The sequence below is a fragment of the Phalacrocorax aristotelis genome, chromosome 28, assembly GCF_949628215.1.
Source record: "Phalacrocorax aristotelis chromosome 28, bGulAri2.1, whole genome shotgun sequence".
Lineage (NCBI taxonomy): Eukaryota > Metazoa > Chordata > Aves > Suliformes > Phalacrocoracidae > Phalacrocorax > Phalacrocorax aristotelis.
The window spans coordinates 480,478-498,576 of record NC_134303.1 but is presented as its reverse complement, the minus strand read 5'-3'; the positions used below and the strand labels follow the sequence as shown (position 1 = coordinate 498,576).

At 52.0% G+C, this 18,099-nt stretch overlaps 1 long non-coding RNA gene across 5 annotated transcripts; it reads left to right on the top strand.

The window, feature by feature from the left end:
• Positions 1 to 10,874: 10,874 nt before the first annotated feature.
• On the top strand, positions 10,875 to 17,582 carry LOC142048875 (uncharacterized). Of its 5 annotated transcripts, none has more exons than XR_012657550.1 (4): positions 10,875 to 11,063; positions 13,766 to 14,106; positions 16,043 to 16,596; positions 17,509 to 17,582. It is a non-coding gene; the product is annotated as an uncharacterized LOC142048875 (long non-coding RNA). The 5 variants fall into 5 exon arrangements; XR_012657551.1 differs by having other exon boundaries at positions 17,493 to 17,515; XR_012657552.1 differs by lacking the exon at positions 13,766 to 14,106 and having other exon boundaries at positions 10,900 to 11,063; positions 17,509 to 17,533.
• Positions 17,583 to 18,099: the final 517 nt, after the last annotated feature.

Sequence of the window (18,099 nt, the reverse complement as noted above, 5' to 3'; positions counted from 1 at the left end):
TCCCAGAACCGCCGTTAGCTGGCAGAGTGCGTACCCGGCAGGCCCTGTCGGTGCGTGCGCCGGCCACGTGTGCAGCAATGCCTAGGCGGTACTTTTTCATTGAATCTGCTGAAAATATAAAAAGGGGTGGCTCAAAGCAGAGCGAGAGCGGAGACAGAGCCCGCTCTGTGAACCCCAGGGGACACCCTGAAGGTGCTGCGATGACCGTGCTCAGGGTCACCCTCCCGCTTGGCCTTGTCTCGGGTGTAGCGGGGTTGGTAAGACTCTCGTGGGGGGAAAGCAATATGCTAGTAACTGCTAATGCAAGGCTGTAACAGAGCAATAAATACTGCTGTTCTTTAAGTATCACATGTTGGGTGTATTTTGTGCATAGGAATCCTGCTAATGTGTTATGGATGGGGGTGTAATGGGGGGTCCTTCCCCAAAAGAGTCATGGGGGGGTAATATTAAGTATTATAAGCTATAAGTCTGGGTGTGTGGCATTAAAATAGAGGAATAGTTTGTTTCTTTCTATTTTGAATTCCTTCCTCTAGATAGATTTTAAAAATCACCAAAATTTATTTTATGTCTATACACGGCTTTTGTATTTTAAAAGCCTGTGTGTGTTTCTACTTGGAATATAAAAAATTTCAAGTTCTTGATATTATACAGTAGGTAAAAGGTTTATTTTAAAGGTTTTTTTTTTTTTACTTAAAAGTTAATACTGGTTTTCAAAATATATAAAAAGAAGTTGGACCGGATCAAGCTATCTGAATTTAGTGTGTGTTGTATATCAAGCATACCACAGGGTCGCAGGTTGGAAGGTTCTCGGGGATCATCTAGTCCAGGCCTTGTGGCAGATGTTCTATGTAATCTAAATAAAGATAATAAATTAAGTGTAAACAGATACAGATATAAGTAGATATCTAAGTCTAAATAGAGAAGTGTAAAAAGACTAGTGTCAAAATAGGTAAGTTTAAACAGATGGTTAATCTAAAGAGAAGTTCTGATAAAAGGGTTAATCACTATGTCTAAATAGACGTGTAAATATTCTATAGACATATATAGATATAGTCACAATAGATAGTGTAAATAGATATTAAGTTATAAACATCTATATATGTAAGTAGATACCTAAGTGTAAATACCTGCGCTGTGTAGGGTTTTTATAGCAGTAAGAAAACCACTATTTAGAGAACGGTTTCAGAAGCTCAACCCCTCCTTTCATACCTACCGAAGTTGTAAAAGCGCTTTCTAAAGCTGCCCCTTATCCCCGCTCCTTTTCCTCTCCAAGCCAGGGCCCATCCTCCCTGTTGGTGACTTTCCCCTGCAGGGCTGCGCTTGCAGAGCGAGAGCTGCTGCCACAGCACTAATACACCCCCAAAGCCCCGACTCTGGTCCACCTACCTCTCTGGTGCCCCAAAAGTTGTTGCTCTTTTGCCAGTTCTGCCCTGTACGCTTCACCTCTTCGTTTCTTGTTCCATGTGCCTTGTTCCAGCTCTTTCCTCTGTCCTTCCTCCCTGTTTATTCTTTTTCCTCTGTCACACTGCTTTTGGGTGCTGACCCTGGTAGCCAGCTCACTGCAACCATATCTGACGCGCGTGAAGGGACAAGGCTTCGCTGCTTCCTGCCCATTCCCAGATGCGTTTGCAGCCCCTGGGCTTCGGGGTGAGTGGCTGCAGCTGCGTCCAAGGGAGAAGATGATGTGCTGTTGGATGCAGCCGGTGAGTCCGAGGACAGGGCTGGCCCTGCTGTGCCAAGGGGCTCTAGCTGGGGAGAGGGCTGCCTGGACACTCCTGCCTGCAGGAGCTGGCTGAGGAGTGAAAGGAAGGGTGTTCCACAGGCAGGTGCCTCCAGCAAGGAACAGCGTGTCGTTGAGCAAGGAAGGATCCGTCCCGGCCAGAGCACGCCACCAGCACAAGGTAACAGGATATCAGCAGCTCTGTTGGCTATGTGCGTTGGCCCCCGTGTGTCCAGGAAACACGGTCGGAGAGGAGTGTCGGGGCACCCGCCTCCTGCTCCGGGAGGGGCATGGTTTGGGCAGCCAGCACTGTGGAGGGGGACGGGGCAGAGGGAGAGAGAGAAACCTCAGGGCTGTGAAGGTGTCCTGCCCACAACAGGAGCTGCAGTGAGTCGCACGGCTCCTCCCATGCATCTGGGCCTATCCCTGCTATGCTTTTCCCAGTGTCTGTCTGCCTCCTTGCCTGTCCCTGCCTCTGTCTCCTTCTCAGGCTGCACAGCTCACCAAAGCTTTTTGGTCTTCTGCCAACACTGCCCTGCACCCCATCACCTTCTATGTGTCCTTTCTATACCTCTCCTTTTCTGGCTCCACACCTGCTATTATTTTTTCTTCCCTATTACTTGTAAAAATTGCATTTCTAGGTCTGCCTCTACCCAGCGACCTATCTCCATTTCAGTGACTCCCTCTGCTCTGCCCCGGCTTGCTCTTCCTATGTCCTTTCTCTGTGGCCGTCTATCCGTCTCCCTCTCTTGATATTTAACTTCTTACCCACACAGCCAGAACCCTGTTGATTTTTACATTTGCGCTGTCTGTCTACATTCAGTTCCGCGTCCACGTTTGTTTCTTCCTGCCTGTCCTCAACTAGATCACTTTTTCAATTTTGTTTCTGTCTTCATTGATTTAATTTGGTGGACCCTATTTCTTACTTTTTCCTGTCTGTCCCTTACCCCATTGCTTTTAAAATTCTCTTTCTAGATGTAGTTTTACGAAAGTGCCAATCCCTGTTTTTAAGGGTTATTTGTTGGTCGTGCACCCCATTGCTTTAAAAATATTTTATTGAGTTCACTGTTTGTATTTTTTTTATAGACTTAATAAGGTTGGAAAAGACCTCTGATATCATTGAGTCCAATCATCAACCCAACACTACTGCACCTCCTAAAGCACGTCCTAAAGTGCCAGGTATACGCATCTTTTGAACGCCTCCAGGGAGGGCAACTGCCCCACCTCTCTGGACAGCCTGTTCCAACACCTGACAACTCTTCCGGTAAAGAAATTTTTCCTAATACCCTATCTGATCATTCCCTGATGGAACTCGACACCATTTCCCCTTGTCCAGTCGCTAGCTCATTGGGAAAAGGAACCTACACCCAGTTCACTACAACCTCCTTTGAGCCTCCTCTTCTGCAGACTTAAACCACCCCAGTTCCCTCAGCCGCTCTTCATAAGACTTGTTTTCCAGACCCTTCCCCAAGCTTTTTTGCCCTTCTCTGGACATGCTCCCACTACTCGATGTCCTTTTTGTACTGAAGGGCCCGAAAGGGAACACGATACTCAAGGTGCGGCCTCACCAGTGCCAAGTCAGGGGTATGATCACTTCCCTACTCCTGCTGGCCACACTATTTCTGATACAAGGCAGGACCCCATCGGCCTCCTTGGTGACCCAGGCAGACCACCGCCTCACGTTCAGCTGGCTGTCAACCGGCACCCCTGGGTCCTTCTCTGCCACACAGTTTTCCAGCCGCTCTTCCCCAAGCCTGTAGCATTGCATGGGGTCGTTGTCACCCGAGCACAGGACCCGGCATTCAGCCTTGTTAATTCTCATAGAGTTGACATCAGGCCATGGGTCCAGCCTGTCCAGATCCCTCTGCAGAGCCTTCCTACCCTCAAGCAGATGAACACTCCTGCACAACTTGGTATCATCTGCAAACTTACTGAAGGCACACTGTCCCCTCATTCAGATCATTGATAAAGACATGGAACAAGACTAGTCCCAAAATTGAGCCCCGGGGAACAGCACTCATGACCAGCCACAAATTGGATTTAACTTCTTTCACCACTACTCTTGGGGCTCAGCCATCCAGCTAGTTTTGTACTCAGCAAAGAGTACACCTGTCCAAGCTAGGAACCACCAGCTTCTCCAGGAGAATGCTGTGGGAGACAGTGTCAAAGGCTTTACTGAAGTACAGGTAGATAACATCCACGGCCCTTCCCTCATCCACTAGGTGGGTCACCTGGTCATAGAAGGAGACCGGGTTGGTCGGGCAGAACCTGCCTTTCAAGAACCTGCGGTGTCTGGGCCTGATCCCCTGGTCATCCTGTACATGCCTGGTGAGCACACTGAAGGTGAACCATTACTACCCTGGTGATAAACAGCCAGTCTACTAGAGACTGAGGCCAAGAAGGCATCAAGTGCCTCAGTCTACTCCTCAGTGGCAGCATTCCCCACCCCAGCCCCCAGTAGAGGCTGGAGATTCTCTTTGGCTCCTTTCTGTTAGCATATATGTAAAAGCACGTTTTGTCATCTCTAACAACAGTGGCCAGTTGAGTTCTAGCTGGGCTTTTGCCTTCCTGGTTTGCTCTCCGATTGGCATAACAAGCTCTGTGTTCTGTTCTTGACTTGCCTACCCAGTCTTCAAAAGCAGTAAACTCTCCTTTCCCCTCACCCCCCACCGAGCCACCGCAAAAGCTCTCTGTTCAGCCAGGCCTGTCATCCTCCCTGCCCGTTTGTCTTACTGCACACGGGGACAACCTGGTTCTGCACCTTCCAGATTTCCTTCTTGAACATCCAGCCTTCCAGGACCCCTTAGCCCTTCAGGACTTCCTCCCAAGGAACCCTTTCAACCAGCGTCCCGAAGAGTCCAAACCCTGCCCTCCGCAAGTCCACGGTATAGATTTTGCCAGCCCCCCCTTCCTTATTTTGCCAGGCATCAGGAATTCTATCAGGGTGCAGTCGCTAGGCACAAAATGGCTTCCAACCCCCACATCTCCCACCGGTCCTTCTGTTTCTAAAGAGCAGGTCAGTAGAGGCACCTCCCCAGTAGGCTCATTTACCAGCTGCATCAGGAAGTTACCTTCCACGTGCTCCATGAACCTCCTAGACAGTTTCCTCTGCTGCATTTTCTTTCCAGCAGACATCTGGTAAGTTCAAGTGCCCCATGAGAATAAGGGGTAGCAATTGTGAGAGTTCTGCCAGCTGCCTGTAGAATTCTTCAGCTACTTCTTCATTGCAGTTGGGTGGCCTACAGCAGACCCCCAGCTGGATATCTGCCTCATTGGCCTTTCCCCTCATCCTTACCCATAAGCCGTCAACCTCACCCTTCCAATCATTGAGCTCTCTACAGCCAAAACACTACCTAACGTACAGAGCCACCCCACCACATCTCCTTCCTTGCCTAACCCTTCGTAAGAGATTAGAGCCATCCATCGCAGCACTCGAATTGTACGAGGCATCCCACCGCATCTGGTGAGAAACCGTACTAGGAGCAGCTAAAGTCACTTGGTTTATTAAGCCTAGAGACAGGGAGACCTCATCTCCCTCTGCAGCTTCCTCACATGGGGTGGAGGAGGCACAGGTGCCGATCATTTTTCTCCAGTGACCAACAATAGGACCTGAGGGAACGGCGGGAGGCTGGGCCAGGGGAGGTTTAGGGTGGGTATTAGGAAAAGGTTTTTCACTCAGAGGGCCATGGAACGTGGAACAGGCTCCCCAGGGAAGCAGGCACAGCTCCAAGCCTGACGATATTCAAGAAGCATTAGGGCAACACCCTCAGAGACACGGTGTGAATTTGGGGTTGTCCTGTGCAGGGACAGGAGTTGGACTCTAATCCTCGTGGGTCCCTTCTGACCCAGAACGTTCTATGATTCTGCGATGTCTGCGACGGCAAGAAAATCAAAGCTATCCCGCTGCACAACAGCTTGTGTCTCCTGCCTTACGGCATCCGTGCTGCGTGCACCAGGGTAGACACGCTCAAGCTGGGATAGCGATTTCGCCCTCGAGCTCGGCACGCAGCCCCTACGCTCTTCTTTAGCGAGCCTGGCTATATCCCTTCCCCTTCAAGCCTCCTTTAAAGCCGCCCCCATGAGCCCCGCAAACTCACAAGCAAGAATGTTTTTCCCCCTTTGAGATAGATGAACACCTTAATCCCTTGTAATTTTTCCTCTTGTTACCGTAACCACCCTTGCTTTTATCATGTTCTTTTTGTGTACTATTATCACCTTTACTGTGTTCATTTGTTCATTTTCAGCTCTTTCCTTAGCACCATCACTTTTTAAATTTTATGCCTGTGTTTTAATTCTCTGTTGCTATTGTTTGGTTATTACTGTCTCTTAATCCTTTGGCTTTTAAAATTTTCTACTTTTGCTTGTTCAGTGGTGTTACTTCTCAATTATTTTTCTTTTTTTCCCCTAGCGCTCTCACCTTTTACATTTCCTTTTCATGTCTGTTTTAGTTCGCTGTCCTTATTTCATAAGATTGTCTTTATTTCCTAATACTCACTAAGTGTTCTTTCTACAGCAGCCTCAGTTCCCTTTGCTGTCCTTGCAAAATTATTTCTCGTCTCTCTTTAGCACCCTCGCTTTTTCCATTTTCTTTCTACCTCCCTTCTAGGTTGCCGTGTCTGTTTTAATAGTTTCTTTTATTTCCATATAACCCCTCCCTTCTTAAATGTTATTTCTAAGTTAAAGTTTATTCCTTTGGATTTTAAAATAAATTATTTCTTCTATTTCAATAATGGCCTTGCTTTTTCCACTTTCTTTCTACATTCCTGTTTTACTCGACCTTTGCTACTTTTGCCATTTTTTTTCCTCATTTCCTTTTTTCCTATTTGCTTCTAAAATTTTGTCTACTCTAATTCTCTTTGCTGTCTTTGTGCTCCACAGCATTTTGGTAGCATTTTGTCTCCTTTTCAATCTCTTATCCCCCTGAGCCTTTCGTGACCCCTCCACTCCCAGGTGCCGTGCGTCCCACACCGTGTTTTAGCTCAGGAGCTGCCTTTGATCTTCCCTTGTTATCCCTGAACCCAGTCGTCGGGTTTGCTTGTGCCTCGGAGTGCTCTGAGCGTACTGTCTGCTGACTATGGTACCTCCAGCCGGCCCCGGCTCCCGAGGAGAGCTGTAACCTGGTGACCCCCCTCCAGACCGTATCCTCGTGCCCCCAGGCGTTGTCTCTGCACCTCATTCAGGACCCCTCAGGGTGCCACCACCCCTGTCGGTCCCTTTGAGGTCGCATTCTGCACGCTGTTAGCTTTGCCGTGGCACTCGCGCCCCTCTCTCACCATCTGAGGATTTCCCAAGTCCGTATGTGCCGCACGCAGCAGTCATTCTGTCCTTTCTTCCGTCTGTGCCTCCATTTGTTCCCTGGCTTTCTCACATTGCGTTTACTGAGCTCAGATCCCCTCTGGATTTAATCATCACATCCCCAAATATTTTTCTGTCTCTCTGCCTTCCTCGGGACATCTTTTATCCTCATCACGATCCTTCCCGAGAGTTTCCTCAGGCTCCACACCCACCTTGCAGCGCATGCGTCGCAGAGCCCTCATTTGTTCCTCTACGCTATCCAGGACTCCCCTGTGCAGTCCTCGACCGCCTGAGACCACCTGTGCTCTGCTCAGACGGTTGCCCGAGTTCCTCCTCCTTGTCCCAAGTCATCTCTTGTCTGCCTTGATCCCCGCCCAGGGTCACAGCATCACTCGGGAGCCCAACTGGAACGAGAATTCAAGTGCAGGGAGACTAACGATTACACAATACTGGGCAACTGGCTTTTGCAGCTCATCTCCCTCGCCTTCTTTGTCGTGACGTCCGAGCCTCCCGTCTCTGCTACGTGGCGCTTCTTTCTCTTCCCGTCTGCCGTCTCTGCCCGGTGCTTCTGCCACTCAGCCTCCTGCAGTTTGCCTGGACGCCCTCCTGGGACTCCAAGGGCCACACCATGTCTCTGAGCCTTCTTTTCTCAGCCTGCCTCTTTTTAATTCCTCTACTCTTTATTTTTTGTTTAAGATAAAAAAATCAATGGTCCTTGCGGAGATCCAAGCACAGCACATACTCCAAAGGTTGATGGCATTGGTAGTGCTTGGGTTCTCAGTTGTAACAGTCGAGATACCATAAAATACGGTTCCCCTGCATGCTTCGGTACAGCCGAACGCATTAGCAGGTCTGCCGGTCCTTCTTGGTAGCCCCGTGTATTGCAACACTGGGGATTTGATTTGCGTGGTTTTTTGTTGTGGTATTTTTTTTTCCCCAAAAAAGTAAAACCGTATCGGGGATCTCTTGACTCACCGATTCTTCTGTCATAAATGAAAGTTTAAAAAAAGCTGACATCGTCTGATTTACCACGTGACTTGTGCTGTTTCAGCTGTAACTGCTGAGCAGATGTAGGGTACGATTTGTTAGGTGTACTTAAGCAGGTAGGTATTTGTTGTAAATATTTAATGAGGGGCGACTGAATGTCGTGGGGGGCTTTTTTCCCACCGGTATTTTGAGGGAGCGCTCTTAAGTATTTTATTTCAGTCTCGCTTTCGATGCGCGTTTCCCTGGCAGTTCAGCAGCATCTCTTGGGCGGGGCAGCCGGGCGGACGTCCCTCCCGACTCCATAACACGCCAAAACCCCCCAGTCACGTTGCTGCTGTGTATTTTGGAGATAGATAATCTTATGGCGCGCATGAACGGCTGTGTGAGTTAAATGAACGCAGAAGGAAAATGGAAAGCTTTTAGAGCCTAGACGCTCATATTGGATGTGCGTAAACACGCGCCCGCCTTCTCAGCACAAAGTGAATTACTGAGATTTATTCTTAATTTTTTACATTACTCTTTCAAGTTTGACACACTTCACTTCAGGCTTCATGGAGCCAGGCAGCAAGACGTGCGGCGGCAGGGCGAGGGCTGTAGCTGCTGCGGTGGATCTGTAAGTGGAGGTTCCGGTTCCGGTACAACTTTGCCCCGCAGCCTCACGGGGTTATCTCCCCGCAGCGGTGCCGTAAGGAAGGGATGAGACGTTTTCCAGCACCAGCCAGAGCGTTCAGTGTTACGCGAAGGATCTGTTCAAAACAGTATCAGTTAGTCTTAATACCATTTTCAAGTGTTCCAATCCCTCTAGCTTTTAAAGGATGTGTTGTGTTTTGACATGACCCGTTTGCCTAGAATCTTGCTGCGGCTCAATTTCCTTCCTATCCCTTATGCTGACTGAGCTCCTCCATTCTCTTCTGTGCTATTTTATTCACATGCTGAAATATAGCTTGGGATTTCTGTTTTTCAGATGTCTTCTAAGTATATCATGATGCTCAAGAGATGCCCCCCGGCCCGGGTTTGCCTGCCCATCATTAAGCGTGGTGAAGGTAAGGGGCCATCCCTCTGCCTGGAGGCTCCTGGGTCTGTCTCCAGCGGGTGCCCCGCAGGTGCGGCCGCGAGGGCTGCCCGGTGGGGAGAGTCAGGGCCCCCAGGGACCGGGGCTGTTTGTCACCCCGGGGAGCCCGTCCCAGTGCGGGAACAGAGTGGGAACATGGCCGAGCAGAGCCCGAGAGAGACGTGACACCGTCCTCTGGCACGCTCCTGCTCTGCCGTGGGGCGGCCGCCAGCCTGCGGACAGGGGCTGGGGGGCTGCAGCTGTTTGGGGGGCTGCCCCACCTTTTAGATTTTAGCAGAGCTCCCCCTTTTCTGGGGGGTGGGGGGGTGTGTGTGTGCGTATGTACCTTTGTAAATGGCACTATTAAATAATGAGCTGCAGGTTGGAGCAGATTCCCTTGTTTAGTGCCCTTCTTGGGGGTGAATAAAATTGGGGGAGTCCTGGGGGGGGTGATGATGTCATGTGGGGCTCCCCGGTGTCACTGGGGGAGTTGATAATGCGTCAGAGGAACAGGTGAGTGGGGGTGTCATGTAGGGGTTCCCCCCCAAAAAGGGGGGTTGCAGCCCCAAAATGCCTGAAAATTCAGGGGGGCTATTACAAAAAACTCTTATTTTATATATATTGAAGTGTAATATTAATTTATAGATGTATAAAGGGATTTTAAAATAAGAACTTATCTCTCCTATATTATATAACGGATTTCAGGATACAAAAATTCTACATCGAGATACAGGGTTTTAAAACACAAAAGTAACTCGACCGTCTATATATCTAAATCAAAAAATAAAGGAGTTTAAAATGAAGAAAAAGGATAGGTGAAGGAATTCAAAACAGAAGAAAGTCCGACTAGAGCGAGCATCTACGCTTAGTGTGTGTTACATAGTCTAAGTAGATGTGTAATCTAAATAGAGGTTATATAGAGTGAAATAAGCCTAGGTATAACTGTAAGTAGATGTCTAAATAGAGAAGTTGAAAAAGATTGAAGTGTCAAAGTGTAAGTAAGCAGATAGCTAGTCTAAATGGGTGTTTTATATACGTGTTAATATGGAAGTCTAAACAGGTATGTGTAAATAGATATTCTGTGTAAGTGTAAATAGCCTAAATAGGTGTAAGTGTAAATATAATAGCTAAGTCTAAACAGGTATTGTATGTAAATGTAAAATAGATAGTACATATAAAATATAGATGTACTCTGTAAGGATGTGTAAGTAGACACACAAGTGCAAATGTCTATGCTATATAAGGTTTTTAAAATGCAAAGAAACCATGTTGATAGAGATGTTTATAGAGAAGATTTAAAAATTAGACACACACCTCACCCCCACCCCCCAATCAACTGAAGGCACAAAAGCGCTTTCAAATGCTGCCCCTTCCCCGTTCTCCTTCTCCCATCCCGATTTGGGGCCGATTCCCCCAAATGGGGACTTCCCCCTCTGGGGCTGCGTAGGCAGCCTGGGAGCTGCTGCCAGGGCAGACACACACCCCAAAGCCCCTGAGTCTGGGTCTGCAATGGGGGGTGAAAAACCCCAAACAGACGAAACACCCAAACAGGTTTGGGGGAAAGAAAACAATTCGGGGCTCTTGGGAAACCCCACTCCTGCTGGGTTTGTGCAGCTGGAAAGGAGAAAAAAAAAAAAAGGTGGTGGTGGGGGAACCCCACTAATCATTCTCATGCGCAAAACCATGAGCAAAAATCACCGATTTCTGTGTTGTGGAAAGGGCCAAAGAGACCCAGAAGTGAACCGTTTGGAAAAGCAATCCCAACTTTGACCTTATGGAAAAGCAAAACAAGCCAAAGGAACAAACCCCCAAAAACCCCAACGACAAAAAAAGCCAAGCCATCCAAACAGAAATCACCACCACCAAACGACTGCCCCAAAAAACCCAAATTGGGGAAAATTTGGGGTGAAACACCGGCAGTTTGAGGGGCATTGCTGGGGCTTATCTGGAATGGATTCTCCGGAGTGGGTCAGTTATCTGGAGCGGATCATCTGCTGCAGGTTAGCCCAGGTGAGTTGCCCGTTGTGGATTATCCTGGGGGGACCCCCCTGGTGTCAGTCATCCCCATGCATGTTCCCCATGGCGTGTCTGCCCAGACATGCCCCTGTCCAGCGGTGTCCGCCTCCTCCCCCGCCCTCCCTCTGCGTGTGTCTGTGCCCTCCCAAACGCTGTCCCCTGAAATGGCCCCCCCGCATGACTTTTTTTCCCCGGTGACATCCCCGCCCCCGCTTCCCCTGGCCTCCTGTTCTGTGCTCGCTGAAGCCTTGTGCTTACGCAGGATGAGCAGAGCAGGGTCCTGGCAGTGCAGAGGCGAGGCGAGGCGCTGCCAAGCCAACGAAGCCCAAGGCTCAGCAGCGCACAAGTCCTTTGCAGGTCAGCCACTGGCACCTGGTCTGCCTGGCTGCCCCGTGCCCTGACGCACAGCTGCCCCCCTCACCCCAGGCAGCCTGCCTTCGGAAGGGCAGCTGTGTTCCCCTGATGGATTTTCTTCTTTAACCCTCTAGGACCTGTTGACTTGCTGCTCTCCCTGTCACAGCCCTGATGCCGCAGGCCTACAGCAACTGATGGGGCTCACTCCGGGGGGGTGGGGGTGGGGGGTGGGAAAGGGGACCTTTTTCCCCAGGTTGTTTGTGCTGCTTCTCCTCCCTAGGGCGTGGGGTGGGGGTGAGTGGGGCAGGAGGGAGGACAGTAACGGCCACCTGATTTTTAAAGCAGTCGAGACGGAAGAGCTAAAATGCTCGAGGCACTTTGGTGCTGGGTGGTGCGGAGGCAACGACTGACACTGCTGGGGCTGCGGGAGTGGGGAAGGTGCAGAGAAACATGAGCTCTGCGCACGCAGTAACAGTTCCGTTATCCCGGCGAACGTGACCCAGAGCCGGCGCGGGTCTTGCCCCAGAGAAGAGTCACGGACGTCGTGCCGCTGCCGCCGTGCTGTGCTACGGCACCCGGGAATCGCGCATGCGGAGTGGCGATGGTCGACCCTGCTGACACCGTGCGGCCAAAGTGCGGTACTGCACCCGGAACAGACGCATGCGCAGTGGCGACGATGTGTCACTGCTCCCTGCTGCCACCGAGCGAGCAAACCCCTCTACAGCAGGCGGGAGCTGCGCTACCCTGGTGGAGAGTCCCCCACCCTCCCCTTACCCGCTCGCGGCAATCACCGATCGAGCAAAACCGGCTACTGCAGACGGGGAGCCGCACGTTCCCGATGGTGAGGTTTTTCTCTGGCCGCTGCTGCCACCGTGCAAGCAGATGCCGGTACTGCAGCCAGGCAGTTCCGTGTGCGCGGTGGCGCTTTATTTTCTGCCCCCTACTTCCACCGAGTGCCCAAACCCTCGTACTGCAGGTGGGCAGCCGCGCATGCGCAGTGGCCGTGTTCTTTCCTTGCTCTCTACTGCCACGGTGCGACCAAACTGCGGTACTGCAAGTGGGCAGCCGCGCATGGGCAGTGACGGCCTTTTAGCTCGCTGCTGCCACCGTGTGACCAAACTGCGATACTGCAGCCAGCAGCCGCGCACGGGCTGTAGCGACATTTTGCCGCGCTCACTTCTCCAGGCCACTTAGTGACCCCCCCCGCTACCTGGTGACGGCACCGTGGGGGGCAGAACCGTGCAGGCACAGCCCTTAGCGACAGGTCCTGACCCCTTGCGATAGCCCGGTGAGGGTGGTGCTGATACCCTTATCCATGCTTTTAGCAACGGGCCCCGCCCCTGGCGATGGGCGGGCGGGCGGGCTGATGTCTGACCCCTCTGGCCCCACCCACCTTTGCGACAGGCCCCGCCCCCTGGCGAGGGCCTGGTGGGGTGGGGCCGTGCTCCTGTGCTCCCCAGCATCCCCAGTTAGCAACAGGTCCCACCCCCTGGTGACAGCCTGGGGGTGTTGCTGGTGCTGCCTGGCCCCACCCTCCATAGCAACAGGCCCTGCCCTTGGTGATGGCTCCAGGGGCATTGCCAGCGTCCCTTTGGACACACCCCCTTAGTGACAGGCCCCACCCCCCGGCAACGGCCCGGGGGGCGGTGCCGGCTCTCTCCCCTTAGCGACAGGCCCCACCCCCCGGCAACGGCCCGGGGGGCGGTGCCGGCTCTCTCCCCTTAGCGACAGGCCCCGCCCCCCGGCAACAGCCCGAGCCTGTGTTTGCTCCGCTCGGGGGGCTCGGTTTGGGTGTTTTCTCTCCCCCCTCCCTCCCGTGCCGGGAACTCCAGGCGGCTCTCGTACGGCTCCCGGGGCCTTCACCCCCCGGGGGGCTCGGCCCGCCCCTTTCGCGGGGCGCTGTGGGAAGGGCGGGGGCGGGGCCCGGGGGTGGAAGAGCCCCGGCTCTGGCCCTGGGCTTCTCTGGCGTCGGTGCTCCCGTGTTCCCTCGGGCGGTCGCAGCTTTGGGGCTGTCTCAGCCCCCCGGGCAGGCGTGCTCTGGCGTTTAGAGAAGCGGAGGCGTTGCCTGAGGTAAGGATTCCAGAGCTTGGCACTCTTTGGCGGCATCTGTACTAGAAAGGTCCCTTGTGGCCTGCTTTGCTTTTTTTCTCCCAGGATGCTGTTTTGGGCGCTGAGGGGGCGGTGAGACGGGTTAGTGGTATGGTGTTCTGTTTGGGGTTTGGTTTTTGCTTTGCTGTTTTTTTTCCCCTCGTGAGATCATTTTATTGTGCTGCTGCAATTCCTGTCTTTACTGAACCCGGAACCTTGGGGGTTTTCACTAGTTGTGCCGTTCACTGTTTCAGGTGTTGCCTTGGCCTCTCAACAGCCGTGGCACAACCTGCAGCGATGCTGCCTCTCCAGGCCCCCGCAGGCCCCGCTTTCTTGTCCAGCCAGGCGGGAAAGCGTGGTTGTTGCAGAAACAGCTACGCCCTGCGACTCCTCCTCAGGTTGTTGGCTCGGCCCCAACAGCGTACAGGCTGCTGAGGTCACCGCCTCCGCGCGGGACGCAGGCGGCCCGGAGAGCTTTACCCCGCGCCATTTCCGTCCCCTCTGGGCAGCAGCGGAGCTGCCGCCGCTTCAGGCGGCCGCTTTCTCGAGGGCGAGGAGCTGGGATGACAACGGGCCGCTGCAGACTCTGGTCAGGGTAAGAGGCTGTTCCCTGGGGAGCCGGCGCAGGGGGAGCGGAGGTACGCACGGGCACTTGTCGGTGCCCCTGGCCGGTAAAGGGAAGGTTAAATTGTTAGAGTGCAAATAAATACATATTATTTAGGGAGGAGTCGTGACTAAATTTAATCACACCTATTACTGAACAAACCAGGCAGTCATTATTCCTAATCTGTAGTTGAAAAAAATAAAGGCAGTCCTTTTTTATGCCATAAATAGAGTTGCGAGTCATTAATAGCTCAATCTAAATACAGCCGTTACTAAATCAACTGCAGGCATTAATGACTCCTGATCAGAAACAAAATAAGGAAATTTTCGAATCTAGAATGAAAATCGACCCGGAAAGCTAAATTGGGAGCGGGTAGTACTGAAATTACTACTGTTAGTACTGAAATTAGTACTGAAATTAGTACTGTTACTGAAAAGTAACAGGGCTGTTAGAAAGTTCAGAGGCAGCGACAGCTCCTGCTTCCAACCCAAGCAGTAAACGAAGCTTTAGGTTCTTAAATGAAGAGAAATAAAGGTGAGCTGTTAAACAGTGGCTGGGGTCAAGCGTAGCTATTAAGAAAATTTGCAGGTACGGGTGATTCCTGAGCAGAACTAACAATTCCAGAAGATTTAGATTTAAAAACTACAGAGCTAATGGAGTGCCACAACCGCCCGGATGTAACTGCAGCCGCTTTGGGGGAATGCCCCAGCCCCCCCAGCCACCGCTATTAATTACTGCCAAGGAGAGCGAAAGTGAAAGTAGAAGCAGTGCAGGTGAAGTGCGAGCAGTACGCTTTTTCCTAAGTCATCTCTTCGTGTCAGGAGAGGAAAGAAAATGGAAAGAAGATGTTTGCAGGGGGTCTGTGCTGGGTTACCTGCGCGTCTCTTCCGTGCATCCTTGAGGAGACATTTAGCTCCTGTTGGGCGCTCGCAGGTGGAGACAGGGCGAGCTGGAGGCAGGATCGGTGCCGGCACTGATAAAGGGATGGGCAACGAGCGGAGAGAAGAGGGGGCAAGGGCTGAAAAAGGGTCACCGGTTCTGCAGGGAAGGCAGCGGGATGTGACTCGGCAACCGCTCTGACGAGCGCAGGGTCATTCGCTGCGATGAAGTCAGGGTCTGCGGCTGGCCCGGAGAGGCAGCAGAAATCCCAAACTCTTTGCAGGGGTACCGGCCAGATTAGGGCAACACCTGAACAGTAAAACCATTTAGGGGAAGCAGAGCTGGGCTGCACCGCGTGGCCAACCTCCCTCTTCTCCGTGAGTCCCAAAGGGGCAGCTCCAAGAATGTGCTGAGAATAAATCCCTTGCGCTAAAAATGAGACGCAAGTAGCACCCACCCGTGAATTTTATTTTCTCTCTCGCTCTGCGGCTCCTGCCTGCTTGTCTCTCCTCAGTGCTCACCTGCACCTGTGCTCGGATGGGGCAGCTGAGGGAAGGTGCTGCCATCTCCCCAGCCCCGGCGGACCGCCCCTCAGCTGTGTCCTCTGTCAGGGAGCGTCGTCATCTCTCCTGCCTCCCAGAGCGTGTCCTGTAGTGGCAGACGCGCGGGCTTTTCCCTGCACGCGCATACGGGAAGGGAAGGGAAGGGAAGCACAGTGAGAGCTGGGCTTGTCAAAGAGTAATGGGGGTGGTGGGAAGCGTAGCTAGAACCGGAGAGCTACAGCGCAAAAGCGAAGCGGACGGGACACAAAAGTAAAATGGTGCACAGGAATGCTGAGGAGAGAACTCCCGCAGCACACAGGAAATCAGTGTCAGAATCTATTGTCTTCTGACTGCCAAATTAAAAATAATGGCACGCTTTGCAACGCTAAGCTCGCTCTAATCGTCTGAACTGTTTCTTTCCAACCCCCACCACCCCCAGCACACCGCTCAGCCTCCTCAGCCTGAAATGCCTTGTTTTCCTTCTTTTTTTTTTTTTTTTATGACAGGGCAACTTCTGTTCCCGAGGTGGTGCCTACAGTACAGCTATCTCTTCGAAGACAGTTTGGTTTAGGTCAGAGAATGTTGAGCCTGGACTGAATCAGCCTCTGTTTCTATTTCTGGAAATCGTCGGTCCTGTGCATCAAGCCTGGAAAAAAGGAAATATGAACCAAAGGACGTGGGGCCTGCAGGGCTAGGAAATTATTTGAGAAGAGGTTCAGTGGGGAAATGACTCTTTGTCTGTGGGGCGTCCAGGCAAGCAACCCAGCTGCTAGAAAGTGGCGCTGTCCCCAGGATGGCCTCGGCGGTCCCGTTGGAGTCGGGGGAACAAGGACAAGGCAGGGTGAAGCATCTGGCCTGCCGTGTGGAACGTGACTGTACAAAGCACGTGTGATGCACTGCAAGTTTACTTGTTTAAACTGTGAGTTAAAGAAGGTGTGCAGTTGCTTTGTAAACAGCCGACGCTCTAAAGCTACACCCATCTAATTGCTAGCTGTATTAAATCTATCGTATTGCTGTTTCTGCATTAAAAAATAAAAAAGAAAAAAACCAACACACCTATGTAAGCACTTCTAAGTCCAACGGAAAACCACTGTTTAACGCGTGGCATGTGTGGGTTGTTTTTTTGGGGTGGGAGGGTGGGGTGTATGACAAAAACCTGCAAGAGACACACGCACATATGCACATGTCATGTTTAGCGCTCACCTAAACCCAAAAAAGAAAATCCACTCTTTATTTTGCAGCATTAGCATTAGCTTCCAGCGCACAGCCTGAGCGCACACCTCTGCTCTCACCGTCTGCTCCCTCTTCAACCGTGTGTGGCTGTCATCAGCTTGCACAGGCTTTGCTCGTGCAAGTTTCCGCGACAGCTTACGAGAAGGCAGGGAAACCAACCCAGCAAGACGCGTAGTGCCTTCCTCTATGGGCTCCGTCCAGCCTTTGTTAAAATGAGCAGAAAAGAAATCTGCTGCTGCCTTTACCCTGACTGACTCTTACAGAGAGCATCTGACTTGACCCGCAGCAAAGCGATGCCCCAGGCAGCAGCACGTATTGGCGCGGACCGCGGTTTCACCCACCTGTTTTACTGGGCCGGTCCTTTCCCACGGCCGATGCCGCAGATGTGGCGCGCCCCACCCCCAAACCTCTTTACGAGGGTTCCCTGGGCTCTGCAAGTCGCCTGCTGGACGTGTTGCTGATTCAGGCACGGGCAAAGTCAGCTTCTTCGCTGGCCTCGGGCTAGGGCAGCCCCGTACTTGAGGGAAACTCAGAATATCTCCAGCGAGATCTCGCCGGGAGGCTGGGACCTCGTCAGTAGGGGAGAAAGCCAAGCGACTGACACTGAAAGGGAGCTCTTTGCTAGGCTGTAGATCGTAAAGTTAACAAAGAAAACAAACCTGCCTTTTTAAAAATGCCCTCTTTTGAGTCTGCCACATTTGATACGGATTTTTTAAATTGCAGGGTATATCTCCTACAGGCCTCATGCAAAGGGAAGTGAGTACCTCTGGCTCTCAGGACAAGGGGGTCCCTCAGGAGCCCAGGTGCTCACGCCAGCCAGCATCTGGCACAGCACAGGGCAGGAGCTTTGGCAGTAGTACGTGAGCTGAGAATGAGAGTTAGGCAGCACTGCGCGCTTCTCCTGTGAGCCGCCGAGGCTCGCGCGCTGTACCTTCCACAAATAAAAGGCCAGAAGAGTCAGCATTTCTGCTAGTTCCAGCCTCATCCGTACCCTCGTCGGTGTAGCTGTAAGCAAGCGTCCCGTAGCGACTGGGAGCGTGGCAGCTGGGCTTTCTGCGCTGCCTTAGGTTGTGCCCTTGGAGAGACCCTTCTCCGAGCCCCGTGAGCCCCGGGGTGGGTGGGCTGCGGTGCCGTTCAACGCTGAATAGGCACGAAGGCCTGTAAACAAAATGTATTTATATCGCACCCATACCCGGCAGCCAACCGCCGCTTTATTTACGTATTCTGCACCTCCTGCCGACGCTTTTAAACTTAGCCGATATTGCCGCAGTTTTCACTGACGGGGCAGGGGACTGCCACGCTGCAGGGGGAGTGTCTGGGTGTCTCCCAC